At 42.9% G+C, this 26,826-nt stretch overlaps 1 long non-coding RNA gene across 1 annotated transcript in view; it reads right to left on the bottom strand.

Annotated features, from left to right (window-relative positions):
* The window catches only part of LOC114012561 (uncharacterized), a 55,676-nt gene that overhangs the window by 17,028 nt on the left and 11,822 nt on the right, over positions 1–26,826 (bottom strand). Inside the window, exons 4-5 of the long non-coding RNA XR_008749307.1 lie at positions 8,432–8,585; positions 5,690–5,801 (exon numbers count right to left, since the gene is read on the bottom strand). This is a non-coding gene — a long non-coding RNA (uncharacterized LOC114012561). The remainder of the gene's footprint in view (positions 1–5,689; positions 5,802–8,431; positions 8,586–26,826) is intronic.

The raw sequence follows: 26,826 nt of genomic DNA, 5'->3' as shown, positions 1-26,826 counted from the left end.
TGAGCTATATTGGTGTCCTGTAGAATAGGAATTGAGATGAGAAGAAAACATTTGACCGACTGCCCCAGCAATCATGCAATGTTTTATACTCTGTGGAGCGCTGCCTAACACAACAAAACCGAGTATTGTTACAGAGGACTCAAAGAGTCCAACCAATTATGTCCCTTCATGGGCATGGCTATACTAGCCTTTGATCACCAGCTCTAACTACCAGCAGTAAAGCAAACACAAATCTGCAGACAGCATCAATAAACCTTGCAGTGGGAGGGAACAAAGATACTCTGTGCCCAGTTGGCTTTTTTTTTTTCTTCTTCTTTCTCCCCCCCCCCCCCCCCCCCCCTTCCCTTAACCCCCATCAAAATTACCTACTGGTTGTCTTCTCTAAGTTACAGGCAGTTTGAAAGCAAGCAAAGGGTCGCTTTATTCACTTTTTAAAGCTAGTTGTATGGCATCAAGCAGAAAATTTAATTTTTTAAAAAAGCATACTTCAGCAGAACTCCTTATCCAAGGCAAAATTCAATCTGCTAATTACCTGGACCAATTCATCTGTGCTTTTATTAAGCTCTGGTTTTACACACATACAGATATATATAATACACATATTCGTGATCAAGGAGTTTGTAGAAACACTCTACTTCACTGTTTGCTTACTGAGTGGACTCTTCCCTGAAGATTTTCCTGCTAAACACAATCTGAACACTCCAGATTTTCTGGCAATTCGTGCTGTTACTTCACTATGATCTCACAGCTCAGGATTGTGCAGAGGTCTGAGGCAAGCATGTGTTGAGCATCGCTCACCCAGCGCTGCAACTTAGCCTTTTTGCTCCCACAGTGCAGAAGTTCAACAATACAGACCTCCCGTACCCAAGAAGCACATAGCCTTTTCAAGCTCAGAGGCACTGCTTCAGTGTAGAAACCACAGTGGTTTTCATCATGCAGAACAGACAGGTTTAAGGCACAGATCTGAACAAAAGATTAGGAAAGGCAGCCTGGTCCCGCAGTTAAGCCACTAGCCTGGAACCTAGAAATCCCAGCTCTGCCAGCATGGCCTGCAACACGGTCTGTGCTGCTGGTGTCAACACACAAAATCACGTTAGCCTCAAGCCCCAGAAATATGCAGGGCTTGAATGACCTTGAAATGACTTTAAGTTAAGCAAAATACCTTTGAGGGTTTGGGCCTTGTTTGCTTTGTGCTGCAATAACTGTCCATAAAATAAAGGATAACATTCCCCTATCTCGCCACGTACACCGGACACCCACTGTAACAAGGATACCCAGCATGCCTGCTAAAGCAAGGTACCGTACCACCTTAAAGAGGCATGAAAACAAAAATAAGGTTTCACATCAGCCTCATGTTGCCCTTCTAACCTGAGAAAGGAATGGCCAAAGTAAGAGCCCAGGGTTGCAACCTCAGAGACCTGTGAAGAATTAAATAAAATCCAATTCTGTCACCCTTGTGTCTGTCGTCAGAGATTTCTTAATAACTGGTGGATGCTAACTGGGCTTTACGCCTGCTGCCTGCTTTAACTGGCACATGATTCAGCTCCTGCCACTGCATGAAGCACTGAGTTTATTTAGCTGTGTCTCCCTAACTGGCAGAGCTAGTCCTCCCTTCCCTTCCAGTTCTGCTGCTTTAAACACCTCACAGTGCATATCACTTGGGAGAAGCCCTGCTCCCATGGCTGGCTGGCAGGAACCCTGTCTCTCATGTGTAAATAAAGGCAAGACAATGCTTTTTTAACCACATTCCTCAAAATAAGGATCTATAAAAAATTTTCCATGCTCTCTTCAGGTAAAAATGTACATACAATTGTTTAAAATGTGCTGTAACAACCATGCCAATCCAAAAATCAGGGTGTGAGAATCTGGAGGAAAGGGAGATAATTATTACTTGTAATGCACTAAAGCATGAGCAACATGACTTGGATTCAGTTTCCAACTTACTATAAACTTTGCATATGTTCTCACTGCATCTTCCCAATACCCCTGTTACTTTTGCACATGATCCAGATGATATAGCATCTTTTCTCTCGTCATTTGTCTATCTTATCTATTCAAAACACAACCTGGAGGATAACAAATTTCTTTTGCTGGGAGGATCAGCCCTAAGCACAAGAACTCAGTGAAAAACATTACTATAACACAGCCACAGCTTTTTCACTTTAGTAGCACTACTTACATCTGGATGAAAAAGTAGTGCATGCCAAATAGGTAGTAAAAGCCAAAACACATGGGTGATCGCCAAAAAGAAAACTCAAGCTTTATAATTTATGATCTGTTAAACTCGTGTCTTTACATTAAAAAAAAAATAGTCTGCTTAACTTCCAAGCAAACTCTACGAGAAAAGACAAAACAAAGCACTGAGGCGAGAAGAGTCAGAGCAAAATCAGGCCTAGAATGAAGAGTGAATAGAAATTCAAGCCAAGCCCTTATGTAGAAATAGAGTAGTAATACAGTATCTATAACAAGCAAAGCTGTATTTAAACAATTACAGCCCTATAATAAATTGCGAACAGAGTAGATCTGTGAACAACACACAAGGTGAAATTGCATCTAATATGGTGATTCATACTTACTCAGAAAATCTGGTTGTTACTATACACTAGTTGACGCCAGGCTGCATTTTATTCAAACCAATAAAATCTTTTGTGTGGTCTCTTGACCTCGCTAATTATCTAATTTACATTTAAGACAATAATGTTGCTTAGTAATTTAAAGAGGAAGTGTTCCCACCCTGGAGTGTTATCCCTGCATCTCCTCTGAAGAAACTTTAAACTGGAGAATACTGCAAGTGAATGGGAGTTCTCTGCAACTCAGTTCCTAACTATTTCTTTTAATTGGCTGAGCTCCGGACATATCAATTCTATCTGGCATGCTCACAGGAGGCAAAATCTGGAGTTACCCCAAATTACCCAATTCTGTGGTGGTTAGAGGAAAAGTAAAAGTCTCTCCTAAGTAGGCTCCAGGGTACCAGGATGCAATCCAACAATGTGCAGACACTTAACATCTTTTCAAGGCCTTGCATTTAAAAGACCAAACTCATCTCGATATTCTGGTCATCAAATGTCAGTACAGAACTCAGAGGCTGGGACCACTGTGCAGCATCTTCAGTCAGACCTTACTGTACTAGAGGCAGAAACTGCATAGGCTGGGAGAAAGAGAGTTATGCCTTGAAAATAATTCCATCTTTCTTACACTAGTAGGGAAAGGGGGTGGAAAAATGTTAAGTGATCTTCAGAAGAAGCTGCTTCTATCTTCTACTACTGTGGCACGAATGGAGAATTAAACACACAGAAATAGACCTGAAGTCAATAGGCTGGTTTTTCAACTTCATATTTTCTTTCCAGTAAAGAGCTGAGTTTGTCTTTTATATACAATACAGTTGCTCCTATTCAAACAGTATGCGAGAGACCATAGGTGCTTTCTTGCTAAATATAAAGCAAGCATGAAAACATCTCAGGATGAAGTAGAACCCCTAAAATTTGGTGAGTATTACCATATTGACAGGTAGTCCACCACCTGAGGCCACTTCCATCTGGAGCTGCTGTGTGTGCATTTGAGCTGAAAGCAGAAGCTGGCTCAGGCCACAGGGTGCAATCATGAATTACCAGTATCACTGGTTTATACACTTCTGTTCAAACAGTCTCCGGTTTTGCCACCTATTTACCCTGGGTGCAAAGCCACCCATCTGCCTCTACTCCATGTCACAGTTCAGCACCGCATTACTTATTTCAGCGCGACTTTGTGGAGGGATGTGTATAAATAAAACAGATTGGATCTGCAGATCCGAGTTGATAAGACCAAGAGAAAAAAAAGTTCTGCTGCTGGGTATTTTTGTGTGTGGAAATGTTTAACCTGGATCATTTCAGCAGAGCCCTACAAACAGGTGCATCAGCACAACCAGAGCAACAAACTGCAGCACAGGAACAGCCAGCAGCAGCAGGGATGGCAAGCGGGAATTTCTTGGAGTTTGCCTTGTGTCAAATCCAATTTATTTAACATCTAATTACATCCTTAGAATTACCAAATAATGGGGGAAGGAAACAATCATTAGCTTTTAAGAACAGATCTGATGCAAATTATTTCATATTGCTTGTACTTACACAAGAAACAAGACCTGGACATACTGCATTCACTTGCTAATTCTGTTCTGAAGAAATTGTTCCCTAAATGATTCTTGGGAGCCAACCGATTGTAACTGCTGAAATCCTCTCAGACTTGCCAATTCCTGAAATCTTTTTCCCATTTTTTCCCCAAACGACAGTGTGTTCATCTAGTAGTAAAGGGCACCGAGGCAACCTTCAGTAGCTGATGCAGTGTGCCCCTCAGCAGATGACATATACTGAAATGTGACCATGATCCCACAAAAACAGGGCAGCAGTAAACTCCCTTAGAGCTTGTAGTTCATTCATGTTGCTTTATAAATAGTTCAGTAGTAAATGACTGACAATACCAGCTAAAAAGGACACCAGCCGCTGCTGGTCTTCCACCCTCCACCCAGGGTTGCTGCCCAGTCCTGGGGTCTACATGTATCTGTTCCTCAACCGCAGTTTGCAGCCCAGAGTAGTAACATAAGTGGTGGCCAAGTTAAAATGCCAGGCAGTGGTGGCTGAAAAGCTGGTACATACACTCATTACAAAAAGTCTACTACAGAGTGATGTTTCAGCAAGAGAGAAATGCCCAGTAACATCTAGATACCCCAACAGCATCTGCTCTCTCTGATTCAAGTCACAGAGCTAAACCTACACCAATGTGTAGAGGAATACGTCCTTCAGTTTGCAGCATGTAACTGCAAACATACCTCAACTCCCAGAATACTAAGAGCAGATAATACCATGGGAGTGGTGAGGGCTTAGCCCTTTTATAAAGGACACCATACAGTTCCCACCCCTATAGATGCAGTTTTTCCCTAGCTAGCAGCCCAGGTCAGAAAAGGTTGAGTCGCCTCTCACTTGAAAAATGTAATACAGCTCAGCTTACACTGGTTGACAACATTATGAATGCCACAGAGAAGATAAATGAGAAGCAACTGTTCACCTTATCTCAGATACAAGAACATCCAGTGAATTTTTCTGAGACTACAATTAAAACAACATTGGATAAGACAGCAACTCATATCAATGGCTTGTTGCAGAGGCATTCAAGACAAGACTTTGTCCGTTCAGAGAAGCTCCCCTGGTAACTATTATGATCTGGAGACAACCTACAGTGCAAATGTCTAGTTTTCCTGCAGCTGCGAGGGTGTACCAAGCAGAGCAGCGCTACACATGCCATACCTGTACCCTCTCCAAAGCTACTGCCCCATGGGACAGAACAGAGGGCAAGAGGGGTGAGAGGGACTTTTTGTCAGGAACAGCATGGCTCTTCTGATGAAGCATGTTTGTATTGTTGGTCATGTTTGTCTGTCACACCTACAGAGGCTGCAAACACTGTGCAGTTTTCCTCTGGCGTGCACACAGAGCTGGGCACTGTGGTGCTACTGCCATGATTGCAGCCTTCTGACACTACTGCAGGATGAACATGGTAACATTAACAATTAGTGACTCAGATAAGGCACTCTGTTATAAATCCTCATCCAAATCACTGAGGTTGTATGCAGTATAAACTCTTCCAACACACAGCTAGCACTCTTCACTCACTCTGGGGTACATGTTCCCACCCTCTCCCACCCGCCAGCATTAACACTTACGCGACCTCCTGGGGAGCAGGTTCATACAGCTCATCACTTCTTTTTTAGGTTACTTTTTGGCTGGATCAGCTTCCTGCAACAGTGCAGCAGGGTTGCATAAGCGTTGGTGCTGCTGCAAAAGAAGGGGTGATCACATATTACTGCAGATGGGAGGTAAGGAAAGGATGAGATGGATACATAACCTGACTTGGAGCGTATCCTGAACCTTGACTGAGAGAGAAGGCTGTGGCTCTCGGGAACCTAAGGGGTTTTCTAAACTGCAGAATTGCATGGTCCCAGCCTCAGTGACTCCCATCCAGGACTTCCTTGCAAAAATTCACAAAAGGCTCCATAATGCTGTGGAGAGATGGGTAGATCAGACTGCTGCACTGGGCATGTACTTGGCAGACTACGGCAACCCCAGACATTTACAAAGACAACAGCAACTGCCAGAAACTAACAGCTATGCACACAGGAGTTCTCCTTCAAAACATCAAACAGTGGAGACTACATTTGGCCCCTAAAATATAGAGGTAGTTGAGCTTTCTCTGACAACCATCTCACATGCTGCTCCTTTGCAGGAGGGACTGCGCCCGTCGGGTCTGGGGGCACGAGCCAGCTGGAAGTTCTTGCTGTGCTGTTTGGAGGTTCACGTGACATGCCAAAATGATCAGCCAGACACCAAGTGAAACCAATTTCTCTCAGACATCTTTGGCAATTCATGTTACTGCCAAGTGTACTCCAGGCTCCAAATACAACTCTCTTGTCTGCAAAGCCTTCCCATGACCGTAGCACACCAGCCACCCAGAAAGAAAATTTGATATAATTTTGCTGATAGGCTTCTCTGCTCAGAGAAGCTTTTCATTTTTCAGATATACATAAACTTACTTGGTTTTCAAAATGCACCTCTTAACAGAAATAGCTGTCAAGAGTAGACAGCAATGAAAAGTTGTAACTAATACCAGGCTACAATATACATTCATCAAAACACTTGGAACTATGGAAGTAAAGGCTCTAGCACAAGATATTCTTCCTTCAAACAGAGCTGGGCCCAAGTAACACCTCAAGAGGTTAGAAAAATCTGCCCAAAACATTGTCAAAGCAGCCCCATGATCAAAACAAGAGGGGATAAATAAATCTGTTGGGACAAAAAGTTCATCACCTTGCTCTAGGTAGTCTGTCCAAGCAGTTTCCATTAACGCAGAGCAGAAAGCACAAAGTTCAGCAGGCACGCTCTGGGGACGGGAAACTAACCAAGGTCAACAGCAAAGGGCTGTAATGGCTTTCTCCAGGGCACCTCTCAAACTATCCCCCCATTAAACCTTAACCTAGCTTTCTATTTAAACTAATTTACATTTGTTTTGCTTGCTAATGAACCTACCCAAAGAGGTTTGTAAACCCTGGGAGCATTCCCCAGCTGTCGCCCTTTTCTGAGGGCAGGGACAGGAGGCCAGGGGTTTGGCCATCACTTGTATTTCAACAGCTATTGATCACACTGTTTCATACCACAGAAGCTGTTCCAAATTGCTAAAATATTCCCCCCTCAAACCACTCAAGTTTAATTTCTCTCACAGGAAAAAAAAGAAGAAAAAAAAATAATCAAAGAAACACTCGTATGTTTCTTCAAATCAAAACACTGTCAGATCAGACACTGGCACAAGTTCAGACCTAACATTTGTGGGGCTGGATCAAAGCAGAGCCCCAGACCTAAAACGCAAGGAATGAACAGGTCTGGATCTCCGTGCTGTGTTTTTTTGGAAACCAGTGTCTTTTCCTACTGTGTACGTTTCTTAAAAGGTAATGGATTAGGCATTTCCCAATGTAACAGGAGGGTGCAGGAGCACAGGACTCCCAAGAATCACACTCAAGCAGAACAGAGACCACCAAGACATGGGGCAGCCAGGGAGACACAGAAGTAAAGAACCAGTGAAGGCTGAGAGCTAGAGCAAAAACTGTTTGTACAAGTATTGCAGTGCCTTGGAGCGGGTGCTGGGAGCCTGGGGCAAGCTGCTGTTGTGTTGGCCAGTAAGCGACACTCTGGTTTACCACTTAAAATGACGATTTGAAGAGAGCTCCCGCTCCTATGGCCCTGAGTACTACCTGCTTGATGCTCGCTTTAAAAGTTGCCCTTCTGCCCCCGTCACCTTGTGTGTGTAACATCAGTACAACACTATGAAACATGGCACAGGGACAGCACTTGTGGAGACCTGCCCAGGTATTTTTAATCGCAGCATTGTCTGAAGCTGCTCAGAGCAGATTATACATGCAGATGTAAAAATTCCTGGGGTAAAATCCCGGCCCTGTCATGTTAACGGCACCCATGTTCAAAGGCTCGCTGAAGCTTTGCGCAGAGGGCCGTGGATGCAGTTTTGCCTGTATGCAGAGAAATCGGGAAATTACTTTATCTTATGGTCCCAGATTCCTGGTCTTTGGCCTAAGCCATGCGCAAATAATACCCAGCAAAACATCAGGGGACAGAGACAGGCCTACAAGCTGGCCTGCGCCTCCACCAGAACAGTTGTAGGCCTCTGGGAAATGTTGACAATGACTGAGACCCTGCTGACATTCAGTTGCCAGCTTCCCATTATCTCTTTTGACATAATTTGAACCCTGTCCTGCTGCTGAAAACATGTGGAAATATCAGAGACTGAGGGCCTTGTGACAAAGTCAAACTCACGTAGCTGTGCTGTTGAGCACTGGGAGTCAAAGCCCACGGGATGGAGTGACCTGTCACCCCCTCATGGCTCGGGGACTCCGACTCACCCCAGTGGGACTTGCGGGGGTCCCCGCTGCTCAGGATCAGCTTCTCTGGAGGCAACAGAATCAAAGACAATATTGACCCATGGCTCCACCATGGTCCTGCTCACTTCAGGAAAGTGTTTCTTGTATCAGGAAAAGCAGAGAAAGTTCTTTTAATCTGTGGGAAAAAAATAATATCTGGTTTTCTTCTTTTTCTTATAATTCAGTCAGTCACCATTTGCTTTTCTCCTGTAGAAATCCAAGGGTGACAGCCTATAACACTGTCCGCAGTGTCATAGAAAGCACACAGGCCCAGAGGAAGGTGACTCTAAAGTGCTCTCTATTTTGGTTTGCCTGAGCTCAGACAAAACAGAAAATGGAAAGAAACACAGAAAAAGGAGAACAGATCATTTCAGCATCTGCAAAAAGGTATAACACCTCCATCGAGACCATCACTCTAGAGTCCTCTCTAAAAACACTGAAGAAAAGCTTCAGGATCCTTGAAGAGAATATCAGCACATATCATGGCTTTTATAGGTTAAACCAACCTGCCAGACTCAACAGTTCCATTGGGCTCTACGTTCAGATTTTGTGGATACTTCTAGTTCCACACAGATTTACCCAATTTCTGGCTTCAAGAAACACCCATCTTTTAGGAAGGCTTAAACAACATGAGGCTAGGTGGCCTGCTCATGCCTTACTCAGCTGGGCCAGTCATCAATCTCTTCGCAAAGATGCAAACATACCACATGTTTGCGGCACGTTTGCCTTACCCTGTAATGTCTGCAGTCAAGGATGACCACAGAAAGCACGCCAGACATTTCCATCCAGCTGCTAAACCTGAACCATTTCGCTTATAGAAAACCTGCCAGTTATAAAAATAACTTAATTCCAGGTGGTTAGCGGCGGGTTGGGCAGGTCAGCAGAATGTTAGTACTGCTGTCCACACAAAAAAATCATGTTTTAGCCAAGAACATTAAAAAAAAATAAACCTGGATGACATATAAGGAACACCTACAACTTTCTGTGCATGATCCACTGATTGTATTGATCCAGCTGATCTGAATTATATCTTGCATTTGCAGATTTATTTCAAAAGGTATTTATAACTAAAAGCAAAACAACCTGAAATAAGAGTCTTCATTTCCACAGAGTCCTCCTCCTGTGAATAAAGGCTATTGTTTCTTTTGAGGAAAGAAGAAATTGCAATGCTAATACCAATAACATGTGAAAGCTAACAGCCAGCTCAGGTCAGAGCAGAACTCTTGATAAGGCTTGGCAAACTTTTCAAATGTGATTAAACTGCAGCAAAGTCCAAGGTTTCCTAAAGCCACAGCAGTGTGTGAGGAGATGCTTAAATCCTGAAGTTGCTACAAATGACTGTATCACAAGGACAGCTGTATGGTATCTGGCTCTTTCCAATGTCTCTATCCCAAACACACCAGCTATTCAGTTATACCAATAAATGTTATAACAAAGCTGAAAGAGTATTGAAAATTAGCTGGTTTATTAAAATGAACAAAAACGCATGTTTAGTTTTTGAAGTTTAAGGACTATCCCTTGAAGTGTGACCAATGCAAAAATGTACAGTTCGTTCCTTCTCTGATACACCCTGGGCTGAAAGACTTTTGCATGATATGCTGTTTCAGCAGGGAAGCTGCTCGCTGTTCAGAGGGAGATGCTGTAATGTATGATGTCCTCAACTGTCATTTCACAGTCTTAGATGGCAAGTTAGTACCACTAGGCCTGGTTTATCCAGGTGGAGTTAACCCCAGCCAACAGACTGCCCCACCTTAGTCATGCAGTGCTGTAACAGAGCCTTCCCAAGGAAGGGTAGAGTCCTGCACCTCTCTGTACAGCCAGCCCAGGGCTGAGGCACTTGCACCTCTTCTGCCAACGACCACACAGAGCTGCAAATGAAGCACAGAAATGTTGGAAGGCATGTTGAAAGCACCAGGTGCAAGCTGGGAAAGGGTGAAGGGGATGTCCCACAGTCACACACACATCTGAACTTCCACAATTCACTGTCTACAGAATTTTACTACTTAGGAAATGGTTTCATCTTACATTATGAGCAGAGAAAATCTTCCAAGTAAAGCAATATGGTAATTCTCTGTTAAATTTAGCTACATATTTTGAATAAAAGAAGGCAACAAGAAAAAAGCAGGCAAGGTGGGGATGAAAGGACAAGAGAAAAAGGCATAAGAGCAAAAAGCCTGAGGTGTAAAATCACTAACTTTCTTCCTTTACTGAAGGAAAGGAAAAAAAATCCTCTACTCATACTACTTACTACTGATGTTCATTAGAGACCTGATTGTTCAGACTCACTAAAGCTGTGAACATGCTATGAAATGCAAACTTTTCCTTCATACTTTCAATAAATTACAACATAATTCTCTGCCCAAATTCTTGGGTCACCTTGTAAGGCAAAGGTCTGAATCCCGACCTCCAGCACAACACAACTGAAAGGAACTTGGTTAGCTGATATGAAACAGAACTTCCAAAATGCTTGTCACATGAGCCTTAATAAAGCCATGATAAATCCTTTTCAGAACCAAAATAAATGAGAACTCCAGAGTACCCTAAAGTCCAGTCTAAAGAAATTAATCTATGATTAACACTTTTTCATCATATTCTACAGACACAGTGTTTCTTCTTTAGGAGGATGATGCTTTCGTGACAGTTATCAGGAGACTGGGAATAAATCTCCCTTCATCTTGATTACTTTCCCCCCAATAAGTTCTGATATGACCTTCACCTTTACAGTGCCAGAGCGACTTGCAACAGTGCATTCAACAGTGTGACTAGCATCTACCATGTGTGCTTTGCTCTCCCTCAATGAATTTGGGAATCCTGCGTGTGCACTGTAATCTCTTGTTGTAGCATGCATACCACTGGCTGTTTACGATAACAACGGGTGATGGCGCAGCTTCTGCTAAAAGGAGTTCCTGTTTCACAGTCTCGTATTAAGACCCTCCTGGGGAAGTTACATGTCAGAGTTGAGTCACTCTCGCAGTTCATCATCGCCAAAAGTAGCACGTCCTGAGCTCCAGCCCTGCCCTTTCTTCTCTCCATCCCAGTCATGCTAATGCACCCTTTCTCTTGCATCAAACTAATGTTCATCAGAGCCTTCACTGAGCTGATTCAGTTCATTAACCTAGAGGCAAACAATTCACTTTTTTGTCACGTTAGTTTTCTTCCAGGCCAGTGAATTGAATGCGTTTCACTCAGGGCCTGATGACTGATAGACTTGCTGCCAGCCAGGGGGGAGTTGGCAGTCAGGAGTCAGGGAGAGGAGCAATAAGATGAGGACAGGACACTGGCTGTCCCCAGTACAAAGAGGGACATGATCAGCAGTAACATGTTGCTTTACCTTCAACAGTCTGACCCTGACTGGAGATTTCTTTGCTGCCAAAGAGTGAAACTGCCAGCTGCAACTCTCTTCCTCAAGCTCTCAACGGTCGGCCACAAACACTTAGTCCAGGCCAGTAAGGACCCTGAAAGCCAACTGGGAGACTCTGAACCTAATCTAATACCCCATGGAGAGTCAGGGCAAAAAGTAAGTTTGATGCATTCATGACAACTGCCGTTGGCAAAGAAATGCACACTGCAACTTTCTGTGTTTCCCAATTGCTAACAGTTTTAAGACTGCTTGTTTTAGCTAGGCATTTCATCACCTGCAACCAGCTTGAAAAAGAAACACAGGTCTGGACAAAGTGAGTGTCAAAGGAAGGGATTTTGTGCCTGGAAAGGCACAAAATTTGCCATACTCTTAATCCTAAATGCCTTCCTCTTTCTATGCTTATTGCAGATCATTTACCCCTCTCCTTGACTACTCCTGCTTCTTGCCAGCTTTTTACACAAGTTCTTCCTATTTGCCTGCCTTCTCATGCACAGAGACCTTCCCTAAATACCTCTATACAGCTGCCACAACCTGTTCCTTTTATAAAGGCTCTAAGAGCATTCCCCTACCATACATGTTTACAAGAAATCAACTACTAATTAATAGCCAGGAAGCAGAAAGCTAACACTTGTATGTTTGTATTTGCACATGAATATGTATCAAATGTATATACAAGGGTGCACAGTATATTCAATATCACTGTTTCCCCTCTTCCACCATCCCTTTTATGCCAGGACATCTATCTAAATTGCGCTGGGGCTTGATTCCTATGACTAGTTGGGAAATCTAATTTTAAGGTGCAGTGCTTTAATACACTGGAGGTTTGTCTAATCCCATCCAGTTTATTCCAACAAAAAACAACACACGTCACTAAACCTGACTCCGTGTGAGCTGACTGTCTCCCACCAAAGTGATTTGCTACTTTTCCTCTAAAAATAGCTAGGAGGGAAAGGTTTCTTCTCCACAGCTCTTTCTTGAAAACCTATGGTACAGTACAATGACTGACAGACCTTTCAATAGAGTAGGTTGGATGCTTATACATCATTAATTGATCCAAGCCCTTGATAACCTGGTAAAAGGATACAGTTGACTGCTTTGTAAAATAGCCAGGATTTCAAAGACAATACAAACCAGCGGATATCATAGTATTTAACCTGTTTTCTCAAAAGCAGAGTTAATCTGCATGACTCCTTTGCTCAGTGATACTCATCTACATATTAGCCTTACACACACAGTCTGATCTCCATTTCATGTGAGCTTTCAGCTTAATTTTTGCCTTTTCTTCCTACTGCTTTTTGCATCCCAAATGCATTGCTTGTAACTTCACAGCCAAAGTAAATGAGTTCAATTCATATAGCAGTTAAAGCTTGTGCAAGCGACCCCCATGAAACCTTTCTCTGCCACCACCACAGCATCCGTGATACCATTAGGACCAGGTGGCATTACCATCTATAACAAAACTTTTCCAAAAGCCACTCTTGCCACCTTTTAGCTCTGCAATGAATTGAAGCACTGCTGCTGTGCAGGGAAAACCCCTGCAGCTCTGAAAATTATAAAGGAGGAAAGCAGACAGGTCCTTAGGTGGTAGAAGGAGGTTATGGTTTCCTTCCAATAACAGTTACCATATCCTTTGATATTCTATCTACTTTATCGTTTTCCGCAGTTTTGCAGAATAGCAGCTGTGATAACACAGAGCCCATCTTCTGCACTGCCTCTCACTGTACAGAGGCAAGGACGGAGAAAACACGTGTTGGGAGCCCTCAGCTTGCCTCAGCTAGGAGGCAAAAGATGAGTCATCACCTAACCCTGGAGTCAGGGGTCACCCCCTCTGGGGAGTCACTGAGTTGTTCGGTCCACTCACAGCTAATCCCCAGTGAGTGGCTCTTGCTAAAAGATTTCTTTATCCCCTTAGCTGAAAAAAAAATAACAACAGAGTTAACAAGCCCAGTAAAAATCCATGACTTGGGCAAATCCTTAAGGATCAAGTGGGGAGGGGGAGGGAACATAAACTAATCCAAGAGTCCAAAAAGTCTTTTGCCAAAGCCTTTTAAAAAACAAAAACTTCACTAGGGTCTCCTCGTTAGTGGCTATTACAGGGGAGGCATTTCTTTCTTTCTCAACTAAGAATCTCTTCTCAACAACACAAACAAGGGTGCCCATTGACGTGGTGCAGTGCTTTCTAATCCATCTGACCAGCTGGCTTTGTATGTCCTTTATACATACTGCAGGAGAAAAAAGAAAGGCTTCTCAGGGAGAAGAGCCTCTGTCCCCTCAGCAGAAATACTGGTTTTACTGCTGGAGGGCCCACAGTGTTCCTAGGGAATAAATACAAAGTTTTTTCTCAATAGGAATGTTTACAGTATATGGGTTTGAATATCAGCAATGACTCACAGAATTGATAAATGACCATTCTCTTCTTTTTGCCCCCCCCAAATTACAGCCATCTTAGACCTTGGTTCTGCCACTAGTTTCCCAATCTGAAAACATCAGCCCAACTTCCCTGGGGTTAAAACAATAGCATTAACATGTCACTGAATTTCAGTAGCTGTCTCACAAATGAGCATGAGACAACAGAAGACAGAGAGCAAGAGGTACATAGAAGGGCCTGGGTGGACCTGTGAATTACCTGCAATACCAGCTCGCAGTGCTTGTTTTCTAGAGTGTGGAAAGTTTCCCAAACCATCGTTTCCCTAGCAAAACTCTGGGCCCTACCCCTAATTTGAGGGGCAAAGGTGTAGGTGCTGTCAGGGGCAGCAGCAGGAGGTGCCGCAGCAGTGCAGTGCTTCCACCGAGCCCCCTCGGTGCAAAGCCCTCGAGAGCACACACTTGGCAGGGCTAGTGCAAACATGGCCTTTACAAACTCTGAAGGTGTGAGTCAGAGCTCACCTCTTTCTGCAGACTCCTTCCCCTCCCTTCATGTCAGAAGTTTTTTCCATCTATCTGCTTGTGAAAGATGTCTTCTAAAGCAACAGAGATGTTTGGGTTACATCTGTAAGGGCTATTCTGCCATAACATTAAGAATAACACAGAAAAAATGTTTTGAAAAGGTGCTAGCACAGGAAATTTTAACTTTACAAGCAATTACAAGCTCATGTGGTTACTGTTCTGTCTTTTCGAAGAACGTATGTACCTATCTTAATAAAATGATTGGGAGGCACGACTGAGAATGAGCATTTAATCCCAGAAACTTTGAATAGTGTAGTCATTGTTCTAATGGTCCCAATCCTTTCCAGAGCTGACAGCTCCAAGGGTAAAGTCGCTTAGCCTTGTGCAATGCAGGAGTGAAACACAAGGAAGCACAGCACAAGACAGCCTGGGTGAAGATAAACATCTACTGGGAGCAGTCTAGCTATCTTTTTTTTTTTTCCTCTTAAGCCAGTTTCCCCTCAAAGCTGTGAGTAAAGGAAACAAAAGGTTGGATGTGCTTAAGACTTTGAAAACATAACTAGGCTCCTTCGTTTTTCATGTCTTTCATTTTCTGGGGCTTTGCAATTTGCTTCGAACCTCCCCACTGTGAAGTCCTCAGTCAAGTCAAACCTGTTTGCCATCTGTGTGTGAGTGCCCTTATACCCAAACCCAGCCAACAGTTTAGAGTAAACAGACCTACCCAGGGAGGAGCTGGAATTTGAACTGCAAATCATCTGTGTCCCAAACAATTACTCCCTCTCCAGGTGAGGGAACGCAGCAACATTTCTGGTGTCTAAGCAGATTTCTCTGCAGCAGTTTGAAAGATGGGAGATCGGCCTTTTTTCATCACGGGCAGGGCAGTGCCTTAAAGAGACTCATCAACACAAAAAACTGCTTAGCTAACTAGTCTGCTCCTTTCACTTACCTACTGCTGATTCGTTAAGCTAATATTTTAAGAACAGTGGGTACATCCTGGAACCACCCTCTTACCTCAGTGATTATGTCTAAATTGTTCTGCCGAGTATCTTACATAAGGCTTGCATAAGTAATGCGTTCTGCTCCTCGTAAATTTGGTTGCTCTAGCTAATGAGGAGAACCACACTGTGAACTTCCCAGACTGCAGAATGACCAAAACTGCAATGCCTGACACAGTGCTCATCCTTCTTTAGCACAAGATTGACCTTTCAAAGAAGATTAAACCTAGGCAAACAATTGAAAAGCCTGAGCAAGCTGAGACCTGGCAACAAAGGCAAACACTAGCACAAAGGAATCACAAAAAGGAAAGAAAAGGGTAGGAATAAATAAGGGAGAGTAGTAATCACTCTCCATCTGAGAGAGCAGGGACCAGAGACAGTCCTGAGCATGGAGGGATTTTGGTATGGAGCGCTAAGATCTCCACCTTCCATGTCCCCTTCTCACCACCACTGGTTTAGGAATGCTCAGATTCAGAGCTGTGAACTCACCTGCTACATATGCATGTTGTAATTACACCGAGTAGTCCACTCACCTCTTGACCACATTATTTGCAATGTAAATGACAGGTCTCAGATAAAGGCTACCTATCTGCTGAAAGAGCGTGTCCCATGCAAGACCTGCACGTCCTGCTCCTCATGGGAAAACACGTCTCTTCTGCATTAGCTGAGAAGGTTTCTCTGCATACAGGTCAGGGTGGTAGAGGCTGAGGGGTGAGCTACATAATTGGTGTGGAGGGGTATCAATTCCAGGCTGTAAAATGGAAGAGTAACTTCAGTGAGCTCCATTAAAACACTAAGTATTACTCATTATTTCATCTTTTTTGACTCTTTTCCCAAAACCCAAGGATTCAGGCTTTGTAGGCATATAAATGGAGGAAGCTAATATGGACAATATACATGGCCCACATTTGTCACACATATCCCGTTACCCATAAGTGAGAAGACATGGCAAATTAAAAAATTAAAAATTAGTACCAGACAATGATACTTTGGTAATCATATAGATAATATGTGTGACCTTCTGTATTAGAGAGTATGTACAGTATGATTTAAACCTTACACTAAATCTGTAAGAAAGGTGGCCAGTGGGACTAAAGGGGGGGGAAAAGCAACCCACAAAACTCACAGTGGTTGGGAAATACACTAATGAATGTGGATGGTGCAACCATCATTGGCCTCCCTTGTCATTATGAGGCAGTCCCTATTACATGATCACACACTGTTTTTGCCTAGACTCCTGCCTCATTCACTGCGTAATTAAAATGAAGGTAAAGGTTTTAATGCTAAATGCCTTGGCAGTTTAATCTAGGAGTCACTGAAGCTTGTAGAACACATAGCTTATGTTTCCGTCTACACTGAAACAAAGTCAAAGCTGAAAATCATGTGTTAGGCACCACATATTTTCTTTGGTGTGATCAGCCTGGTTATATAAGAGGGGTCCAGCCTGGGAGAGGAGCAAACTTCAGATCCCGATGCGTTTGTTGTCAGCAGGTGCTGTGTTGTGTTGTGACCTGTTCCAGCCACACCTATAATCACACAGCAAGCTACAGGTAACTCCTGAGATTGCCTTTTATCTTTAATCGCTTCCTGTTCACACTTCATCCTGCCAACACCTCCTGTCAGGATTATTGCTGTTTATTTCTCATGAATATCTAAGAATATCATTCATCCCAGCAACAAAGGTTTCCAAGCAGTGAGGCGTGCTTCAGAAGTGACCTGCAGTATTTCCTAAAAGGTTACTTGATTGACTTGTTGGTTGGGAAAGTAAACAGGAAGACCTACATTGTCTGTCATAAAAAGCAGCAGTATTAGGCAGGCAGGGATCACCAAAGCAGTTATTCCAGTGTAGTTCTCTAGAAATGAAAGTCTCACACACAGATTAAGTCATCTATTAGTAGCACCAGTACTATGGCTCTGATCTTGAAAGTTCTTAGTCAGGTTGAGTTGTTTCCTCTTACAAATACTTAGATGAGACACAGTTGCAGATTTTAGATAAACTGCACTGGTCACCAACTACTCAGATCCAGGATTTCCAAGAGATGCTGGGTTTATTTAGCTTATGATCTAACTGCACGGTACAACTGAGTCATAACACAGCCTCTCAGAAGTCCATATCTCCCCCTCCCAGCTACACATAACAATACTTAAGTGATCAGCCTAACTGCTTTAAAGACAGACCTGAAAAACCTAGTAACTAACTTCTGTCTCATGAGGACCTACAGGTGTTAGCAGCAGTAAGTCCCATCATTCATGCTACATCCCACCATGCAACCAACACAACAAGATGGACATCACAGACCTTCTAGAAATATTCTATGATAAACACTTTAAAACAGCAGAATCTGTTTGGGAGGCCACACAGGAAAGCCATATCAGGGTATTTATGCATCTGAAAACAAACTTTTTTTTTTATTATTGCAAAGAGAAATAAGACAAAAGTGAGGGCACACTAAATGAAACTATCAGAAGTTTACTCTGAAACAAAAAGGACTGTTTCTTGCACCAGATATTGCTTAGCTGTAGAGCACATTGCCACAGGATACTGCAGACATCATGGCTAGAAGGGGCCCAAAAGCAATTGCACAAAGCTGTGTAAGGACTACTAACCTCAACCTTGGGGATACCATCTCTAGCTCCAGTGTAACACACCACTAAAAACAGTGAGAGTACACTAAAAACACATCACTATGTCTGTCCTCTCTTTTATCTAGTTACTGACCACTGTCAGAAGCAGGACAACAAGAGCTGTTCCTATATTGTGATTATTACAGTCCCTATTAGGCAAAGATTTCCAAGTAAAACTCAGCTTTCCACCATTCCTCATATGCCTCCTGTCTCCACTGGAGCAGGTACAGCTGCGATAACCTCAGTTTGGGTGCACTGTCCCAACAAATAGCAGCGAAATGACAGACACTGGACACACTAGGCCTTGCAAGTCTCAGCATTCACCCCCTGCTCTACATCTCTGTCAGCCCCACATAGTCTGACCAGTGAGAATTATTCTGCATCTCCCATTTCACACACTCTTGGCTCTAATTCTCTCTCTCAGGTCGCAGTCTTGCCTCTGACCAGACTCAGCTGCTCCCCAGGGTGACAAAATTACCACTTCAGCCTTACAGCAGTCATCAGCACTTCCCAGTGTTGCTCTTCTCTCCTTCTGTTTAACAGCATCTTCCTTTATATTCACTGCTAGCTGGAGTGTTTTTCACTGCTGCCTAGAGCTTCCCCTACCACCATTACACACACTTTCATAATTAAGACTTCTCTGCCCGAGTCAACCGAAAACTAACAAAAATGTCAAGTATCTCAAAACTATTGCCAGAAACAGCCACATCGCTTTCAGACAGTCTTACTTCTTGCAAGCACCCCTTGAATGCAGAAACTAAAGCAACTTTTAGGTTTCCATTTATCCTCCATACTTATTAGTGTTTGATAATGATGGTTTCTGCATAACTCAGTGAGTTGCAATCATACCTTTAAGAGGCTTTCAATGGGCCAGTCCTCTCACTATAACATTTGTGTAAAACTGACTACGTTCCGCTTTATCCCTTGCAAAAATGCACTTAGTATTTAATCTCAATGACTCCATCTTCCCTATGGTCCTTCTGCTTTGTGATGGGGATCAGCATTGCATGTATGCAAGAAACAAGGAGAGCTGCAAGAAAGACCAAAATAGAGTCCTGGCCCTGTTGGGTGGACTGATTTGCCACAGGCCTCAGGGACCTTCAGGCTCCAAGCTATGCAATTTAATGTCTTCTGTGCTTGGCGTTATTGATCCCCCTACCTTTTCACCTAGAAATTATGGCAGCTTTCCCTGTGGGTGAAAAACCAGACAGGCTCAGCTCTTAAGAAAAATCTTAAACGGCAGTTAGGAGAAGACTTCATGATTTTAGGTAAAACAATATTGATTTTTATGAGTCTAACCACAGTCTAAAAATAGCACAGCACCTATTTACCCTTACTTCATGAGTGACGTGTTGGCATTCTTTTTATCACTACACCATGAATGAAAGACACAATAAAGTTAGCTATATCCTGTAAATTACAAAACATTGTTCTCCAGTCAAACTATTTGTGTTGTTGAGGAGCTGCTGCCTACGGCTGCTTTGTATACAAGAAAGAGATCTCAGATGTTGTTAGTACTTGGAGAAGAAGCAGAAAAATGATGGCCAGCTACTTCTGGAAGACATCACTCGTTAATTACCTGTGGTTCACCTGGATCACTATTGAAGCAAACAGCTATCTGCAAACTAAGTACAGAGAACTAGGATGAATCACAATATGCCAAACACTTATTTCTTAACAGAAGTCAGCCAGCCAACAGGACTCTAAAATGGAAGGGTTTTTTCTTAAACTTCTCACTGGGAAGGATTTTATAAAATGACGGGAACTCAGTAAAGCTCGGACCTTTTTCCTCATGGCATAAGATATCCATAGAGATTTCTAAGATTGCAAGTATTTGAACCTGTAGGGAAGAAATACTGTGAGCAACAATATTGTCAGCTTCTGCCTGACCGGCTGGTCCAATATTTTGGTAGACATATTCGACTTCCTCCACATATTCCCTACCTTGTCTCATGCAATGGGAGTTTGAAAACCCAGGATGTCTAATGCTTTATTTTAACTTACATCACAACAAGAATCAATCCTTTCCATATGGACACTTGCTTCTTCAGATCTTCCTTCCAAGCAGCACAGTTCTTGTGTCCTCTCCCTACAATACACAAAAGGAAAAAACCCAAGCTAGAGGCAATGTTTCCAGCTATGTTTCCTCTTGTTCTGGGTGAATCCTTCCGGCAGGCTTTTATACGCTCTGGAAAAGGTATGCTGTTATAACTTTGCAGCTGCTATTGACTGTAGCAGTCCTGTCTGAATCTGGTCCAGTGCAGGTCACCAAGAGTCAGTGCTAGAACAAGCACTTCTTAGCTGTTATCTATCGCATCATCATATCACTTCCCAGCATAGTGTCTTATCACTGATCATCTGGAGACAGAGATTTTTCTTAATTCGCCAGATGGAGCTCAGTAGGGCAAGTTGTCTCTGGAATACCTGAAGGACAGAACAGCTACGTGTGGCCTTCTTCCTCATTTTTATTTTTACTGAAAAGTAAAGCAATCACTGTTGGCTTTACAAGAAGATACTCAGGGTTATCCACAAAACCAGAGAACCCCAAGTAAGTAAATGCCTATAATAAAACAAAAAACAGTAACAAATGCATTGTTTTCTCTTGCTTCTAACACAAAACATCCCGCTAAGCCCCTAAAACCAATACTGAATGTATTTAATTGTGATCATGCTGAACACAAGATTACCAGAGCCAGAAAATCTCTTGGACTTGAATCAACAATTGTTTTCCATTTTGAAAACTTCACAATGAACATGGCTGGAGACTTGGCTTCCACTCCCTGAATGAAACCCAACATCAGCTCTCGGTCCCCAGAGTCCCAAAACTGAAGTGACCCAGATGCTGCAAAGGTCAGTGCAACCAAGAACCACCACTGAATTTACTATTTTTGCTATCATAATGCCCAAAGCCTTTAGCCCTGAGCCAGGGCCCCCACTGCATTAAGCAATATGCAAACAATCTTGAAGAAGTAGCCCCTGCACCAAAGACCTTACGGTACAAGTTTTAGCAGGCTCCATCAGCTCCTTAAAACAAGCAAGGGGGGCAGGAGGGGGGCCTGGTGACCCAGACGCAAGCGCATATTGGCACAATGAGCATTAGTCATGGCTTACCACCAACTAATCTCAAAACAAAATATTTTCCAGTGACAATTCTCACTTTTACCAACAAACGACATAACAGAGCTTTTTTTTTTTTTTTTTTTTTTTTAAAAAAAAAAAAATTCTTCCTTCTCTGGGCTCTCGGTACTGAACCACCTACAGATAGAAAACCTTTCTCTTTTTTTCTAGCACCATGCCACTTTGCTGCATCTTGTGTGCTGGTGGGGAGGTGGTGGTGGGGAACAACATCAGCAAAAAACGTAAACCATTGCAGGCCAATCAATTAGATGCAGTCTGACCTTTCTTTTCACAATAAAAGGGTTTCCTTTTTTCCCCCCTAAGAGTGAGAAAATTCCAAAACATGGTTTCATAAGGAGGTGTCAAAGAGGTGCTTTATGTAAAAGCTGCATTTAAGAGGGAAAACTCACAATTCTCAAAAGCACATTGCTTTTTCCTCCTGTGTGCTTTGTTCCGAGTCTGCTGCTGTATGTGCATTCACCGGACCAGCTTTTATTAACAAGATTTGGTATTCTTCATGGTAGCTCAGAGAGAGCGAGTGATCTTCTATGCACTGTTAATTATTTTACTAAATTTGAAGGGTTCTAAGCATATATACCTATGCTTTCAAACATCCTGCTGGGTTGGAAAGGCAAGCCACTGGTGATGGCACAAGCTGCAGTTTGGCTCCAGAGGGGGGGGCTGTGAACACGCCACGAGGGCTCTCTCCCAGTGGGACCTGAGTGTGGGTGCTCAGTTTTGCTCAGCTGAGGATTACCCCGTGTTGTCGAGGCGCTATCGCTATGTGATTCAGTCCACCACGTTTGGTTTTCACCTTGGGCTGGGAACCGCTGAAGGGGGTTGCCCTTTAGCTACCGTAGGGCAGAGGTGGTTTGGGTCAGACCTATGGAATTCCTGGATCCTGAAGGAGACTTTCATGAAAAATGTAGGAGAAGCTGGACTTGCCTTGCAAAGCAGCACAACCACAACACACACACACAAGCTATATCCTGCATTAAATTAGAAAGCGCTTGCTCCATTTCTCCCTAAGCTGAGCAATGCTAGGTGAGCCAAGCAAAGTAAGTGGATTCATGTGCTCTAATAGCACATCATCCACACAGACATGAATCCTTTTTCCATTCAGAGCAAAGGCATTATCTATAAGTTAACTATGTATTCCCCCATGGTCACAGAGCAAGAAAAACATTCATTCTTTCTTTGACATGCTACTATAGTTCTCCAGGCTTCCTCAATATAGTGAGTTCAGGGTAAATTCCCCATTTGTCCTGCCCTCACAGTTCCCAGCAAATGAGTCCTAGAATGACAGAACACCATTTTATTGAACTAACTAGCTGCTTTTGGCTTTCTTCTCTTTTCTCCCGTACAACACAGGGCCTTTTTATCTTGGGGCTGTCTCCTCCTGGGCATGCTTCCAGCTAGCCTTAGCGCCTGCTGCACATGAGCACTGTCTACGCAATATCATCATTGCTTTAAAAATGTACCAAATGCAGGAAAACAGTTTCTCTCTCTCTCTCCCCACCCCCCCACCCCCCTTTTTAATAAGAATTTTTCCATGTGGTTAGAGAAATAACATCTGGAATTACTGAAGGCTGCCAAAAGGAGAGAATGAAAACAATGAGTTGAGTCACACTTGAACCTGCCAGCTTCATATAATTTAGACCTTCTTGAGGCAGTTTGAAAAGAAAAAAAAAAAAAAAAAAAAAACCAAAAAAAGGAAAATGTTTTAGTTTACTTTTTATAATGCAAATTTTTGTTGTTTTGGGGTTTTTTGTTTGTTTTGTTGTTGTTTCTTTTTAATCTGGTGGTGTAAGTTGCAGAGTCAACCAAGACATAGCACCATGGTATGGGCATTCATCCTTGTAAAGCTCTGATATCACAGGCTTTCTGTAATTCATCTATACATATGCAACAACAGATCAAAGTTTCTCCTTCTGAGCAGCATCCCACTAAGCTAGTGAAATTTCTCCCAGGAGCAGGTATGGAGCTGCACTGGAACTTTTTATTCCCTCTGACAATGCAGTACAGAAAATTTGGAAGTTTCCTAAATGCCCCTTCATTTCTCATAACCATGAGCAGTACTGGTATGCTCTGATAAATTTTAAAATGGCTTTATACTGTAGCAATGTAGTCTCCGTGAAAGATCAGCTCCTGTATGACTGCCCTAAGGACAATTGCCAAGGACATTACATTTCTTTGCCTAGTCTAAGAAAGGCCTTCACGTGTTTCCATGGTCTGAATTCTTCACCTCTTTTCACCTTCAGCAGTTACGCTCTGCTAGCACGCAGCTGGTACACTCACTGAAGCTGACGATTGCATTGCCAGTAGAGATAAAAAGAACAGTTACAGTGTTTAATGAAATAGGAAACCCAGGTGATAGGAATGACCAGCAACATACTCTGTAAAAAAGTCATGAGTAGGACCCAAGCCAGGCAGCCTGAGGAGTTTTCCAATGGATTTAAATGCAAACGTATGTGTGTGAGGTAGAGGAAGAAACGAGCAAAGGTAGAGGCTGCATGCTGTTTCCTGGAGCCTTGCATGTATGAGGGAGAAGACCAGTGAAGCACAGTAACCAGACAGCAGAGGAGAATTTGTGGCAACACTTTGGGGATTAAAAAAAAACCCAACCAAAACACAAAAACAAATCAGAAAACTAACAGACCACTGGAGAACAGGCTTAGCTAGAAAGAAGAATAGTCAGCCAAGAAACTTTCTCCTGCGGATGGATACACAACGTATTCAGGGATTTATAGGTATTGCTTGCAATCTGCCTGAATCCAAGACACACAACTTTATCACACATCTATCACTGTTTCTCCTCAAAGAAACCACTCAAAAGACTTAACGCTAGCTAACTGTCAGGTCAAGCAAGGTTGCACAGTTCATATCTAGGCAAAGCATGTGAAATTATTATCGGTCCCGCACAGTCTCATCCAACAGTGGAGAACAGGTGATGTAGAGTCATGCTGTACGACCACAGGAAATGCTACACTCTCCTCAGGAGGGCAACTACAGTGTAAACTCTCGTAAAAAGAGTACTTTTACTGGTATTTCAAAAAGCCCTTAGAAACAGCCATATTAGAATCTATACTATCACTGTTGTCTGATATAATCTCACTACCATCATTACCATTACTCTTGTGGGAGGAGCAGTAGACGCTCATAGTAGCTTTCGCAGCAGTGTCCTGACATGATAATTCCACCATGGCTCCATCAGCCCATTACTGGCATGGACAGAAGGCATCTACTCCCCTCCTTTCATTTCACAAAAATTGCCATTTCATCAGGCTATGACAAACCGCTTTCTGCACTGCTATCATAGCTCCTTTCCCTCAGTGCAAAGCTACTGGAAATTCTTATCGAGCTTGCCCACTCCATTGTTCCACACTATCACGTGTTATCGGAGGAGTCACTGCACATTTAGCACATGTCGGCTTTTTTCTTTTCACTAAGTCACTTGGCAACAGTTCCAGCAGCTCTCCTTGCCTCAAAGGCTTTAAACAATCCTACCAAGATGGCTGAGCAGCTAGAGATGCATTAACACAACTCCCTCACGTGGATAGACCTTTGTTCCAGGATAAGGCAGGATAAGACTCACTATGCAGTTTAAAAGCCTGCATAAATAGTAAGCTAAAATAATCCCATCTGGTTTAATACCAAAACAGGAATGTCTACAAGATGCTGCTACACTGACTTAGTTTTACTGTTTTAAATTTGCTCCTTATCTTGTACCAAGAGCTTTCCCATTTAGACAAAGTGTTAGCCTTCTAAATGGTAGTTAACCACCCACTATTTTGTACTTATTAACTTACTGTCATTTAACAGAAAATGTTTAGGCAAACCATGAGAGAGATCAGAATTCTGATCCTCATATTAAAAAGAAAAGTGCTCCAGGCATTAGATTGTGAAATATGATTTCCCAGGATATATTAAATTCTGGTTTAATGTTCTTTTTGATATCACAGAAAGTCAAACCTCATTTAATAAGAGCGCACTTCAATAGCTTTGCATACAGCATGCTTTCCCTTGATAAAGTCTCTGTGCTGCGGCAAACTTGGAATTTGATCAGAACCTCTGGAGCACCGGGTGGTGGGAGGTGGAGGAGAGCAAAACCCACACCATGAACCTCATCTCACAGAAGTTCCTTAGATAGTTTTACAGCAAACACAAACAAGAGGAATGAGCCAAAGGGCTCAGCAGAAAGCATCACAGACTTGCATTTTGCTGCAGGACGGGCAGCCTAGCTGGTACAGCAATGCCAAGCACAGCACATATCATATGTATTCTTACGTTGACTTTATTTCTGCAAGAGTCATGGCAGAATGACGGACAGAAGTATGCATTTAGGGCCATCTCTAACTGAGAGGGTACCAACGCCTGAGCTTTTTCTCATGGTAACTGTCAGTCTAACTATAGAAGAACTATTGAGAAAAACTTATGACCTAACCCTGGCTCCAATATACCTGCTGTGCCTCAGAGATTCTCACAAAGTACAGAGTTACAGAGGGAAGTTCCCCTCTGTCCTCACAGGCTTGCATAATTCTTTCATGTGTTCCTTTAGTTTTTGCATACATGAAACAGTGGGTCAAAACACAAAAGCAGCGTTGTTTACAAGAAAACCTACCATGACTGATGTCATTAGAGGAAATCAGCAGGAGGTTGCATAGACAAGGGAAGTTCGGAATGAAATGGAAAGAGCACCCTGGCAATTTGGGCATGGACAATTTACTGCAAGATGTCACCAAGCACCCTCAATTTCTCCTCTTGCTCTGCTTGGGCACACAGTTCCACAGAAGTAGGAGATTCCTGCCATTAATAGGTGCTATCCTGGGGTCCCAACGCTGGCAGTCAGTCTTACAAACTTTTACTTCAATTCTGCCACACCTACTCCCTGTATAGGTGGCTGCTGAACATGCAGGCTGATGCAGCCATGTGTAGCATATTAAGCCCCTTCTCAGGGCTATCTTCGTCTGCTGAACATAATTTTGATGCCATAGGGACAGCCAAGCAGAGCCTGAGATAGTGAAGAGCCTTTAACCATTCTCCAAGTTGCCTCAGGTTTGAGCATCCTCTTTGGTACACACTGCCATGCTACCTGTGCATTAGCAAGACCTTGCTGGCAGAAAGCAGTAAGCTGCTGTCCTGTGAATATCTGCTATCCCTTTGCAGAAAACCTTGCTGTTTTGTTACTAAGTCTTGAAATAACGCAATGACTGTGGTTGAGTATTTTCTGTGCTGCTCCCAGACAGTACGCTTTCAGCATAAGTGAATTTTCAGGACATTCTTAACAGCAGATCATGACTTCAATCACAAAGGAAGGATTCCATAGCAGACCATATTAAAAAAACAAAACAAAAAAAAAGTGATAATGCCAGGGCATGGTTTGCCTAGAGGCT

Source organism: Falco peregrinus, chromosome 11 (assembly GCF_023634155.1).
Source record: "Falco peregrinus isolate bFalPer1 chromosome 11, bFalPer1.pri, whole genome shotgun sequence".
NCBI lineage: Eukaryota > Metazoa > Chordata > Aves > Falconiformes > Falconidae > Falco > Falco peregrinus.
This window is presented reverse-complemented; position numbering and strand designations above follow the sequence as displayed.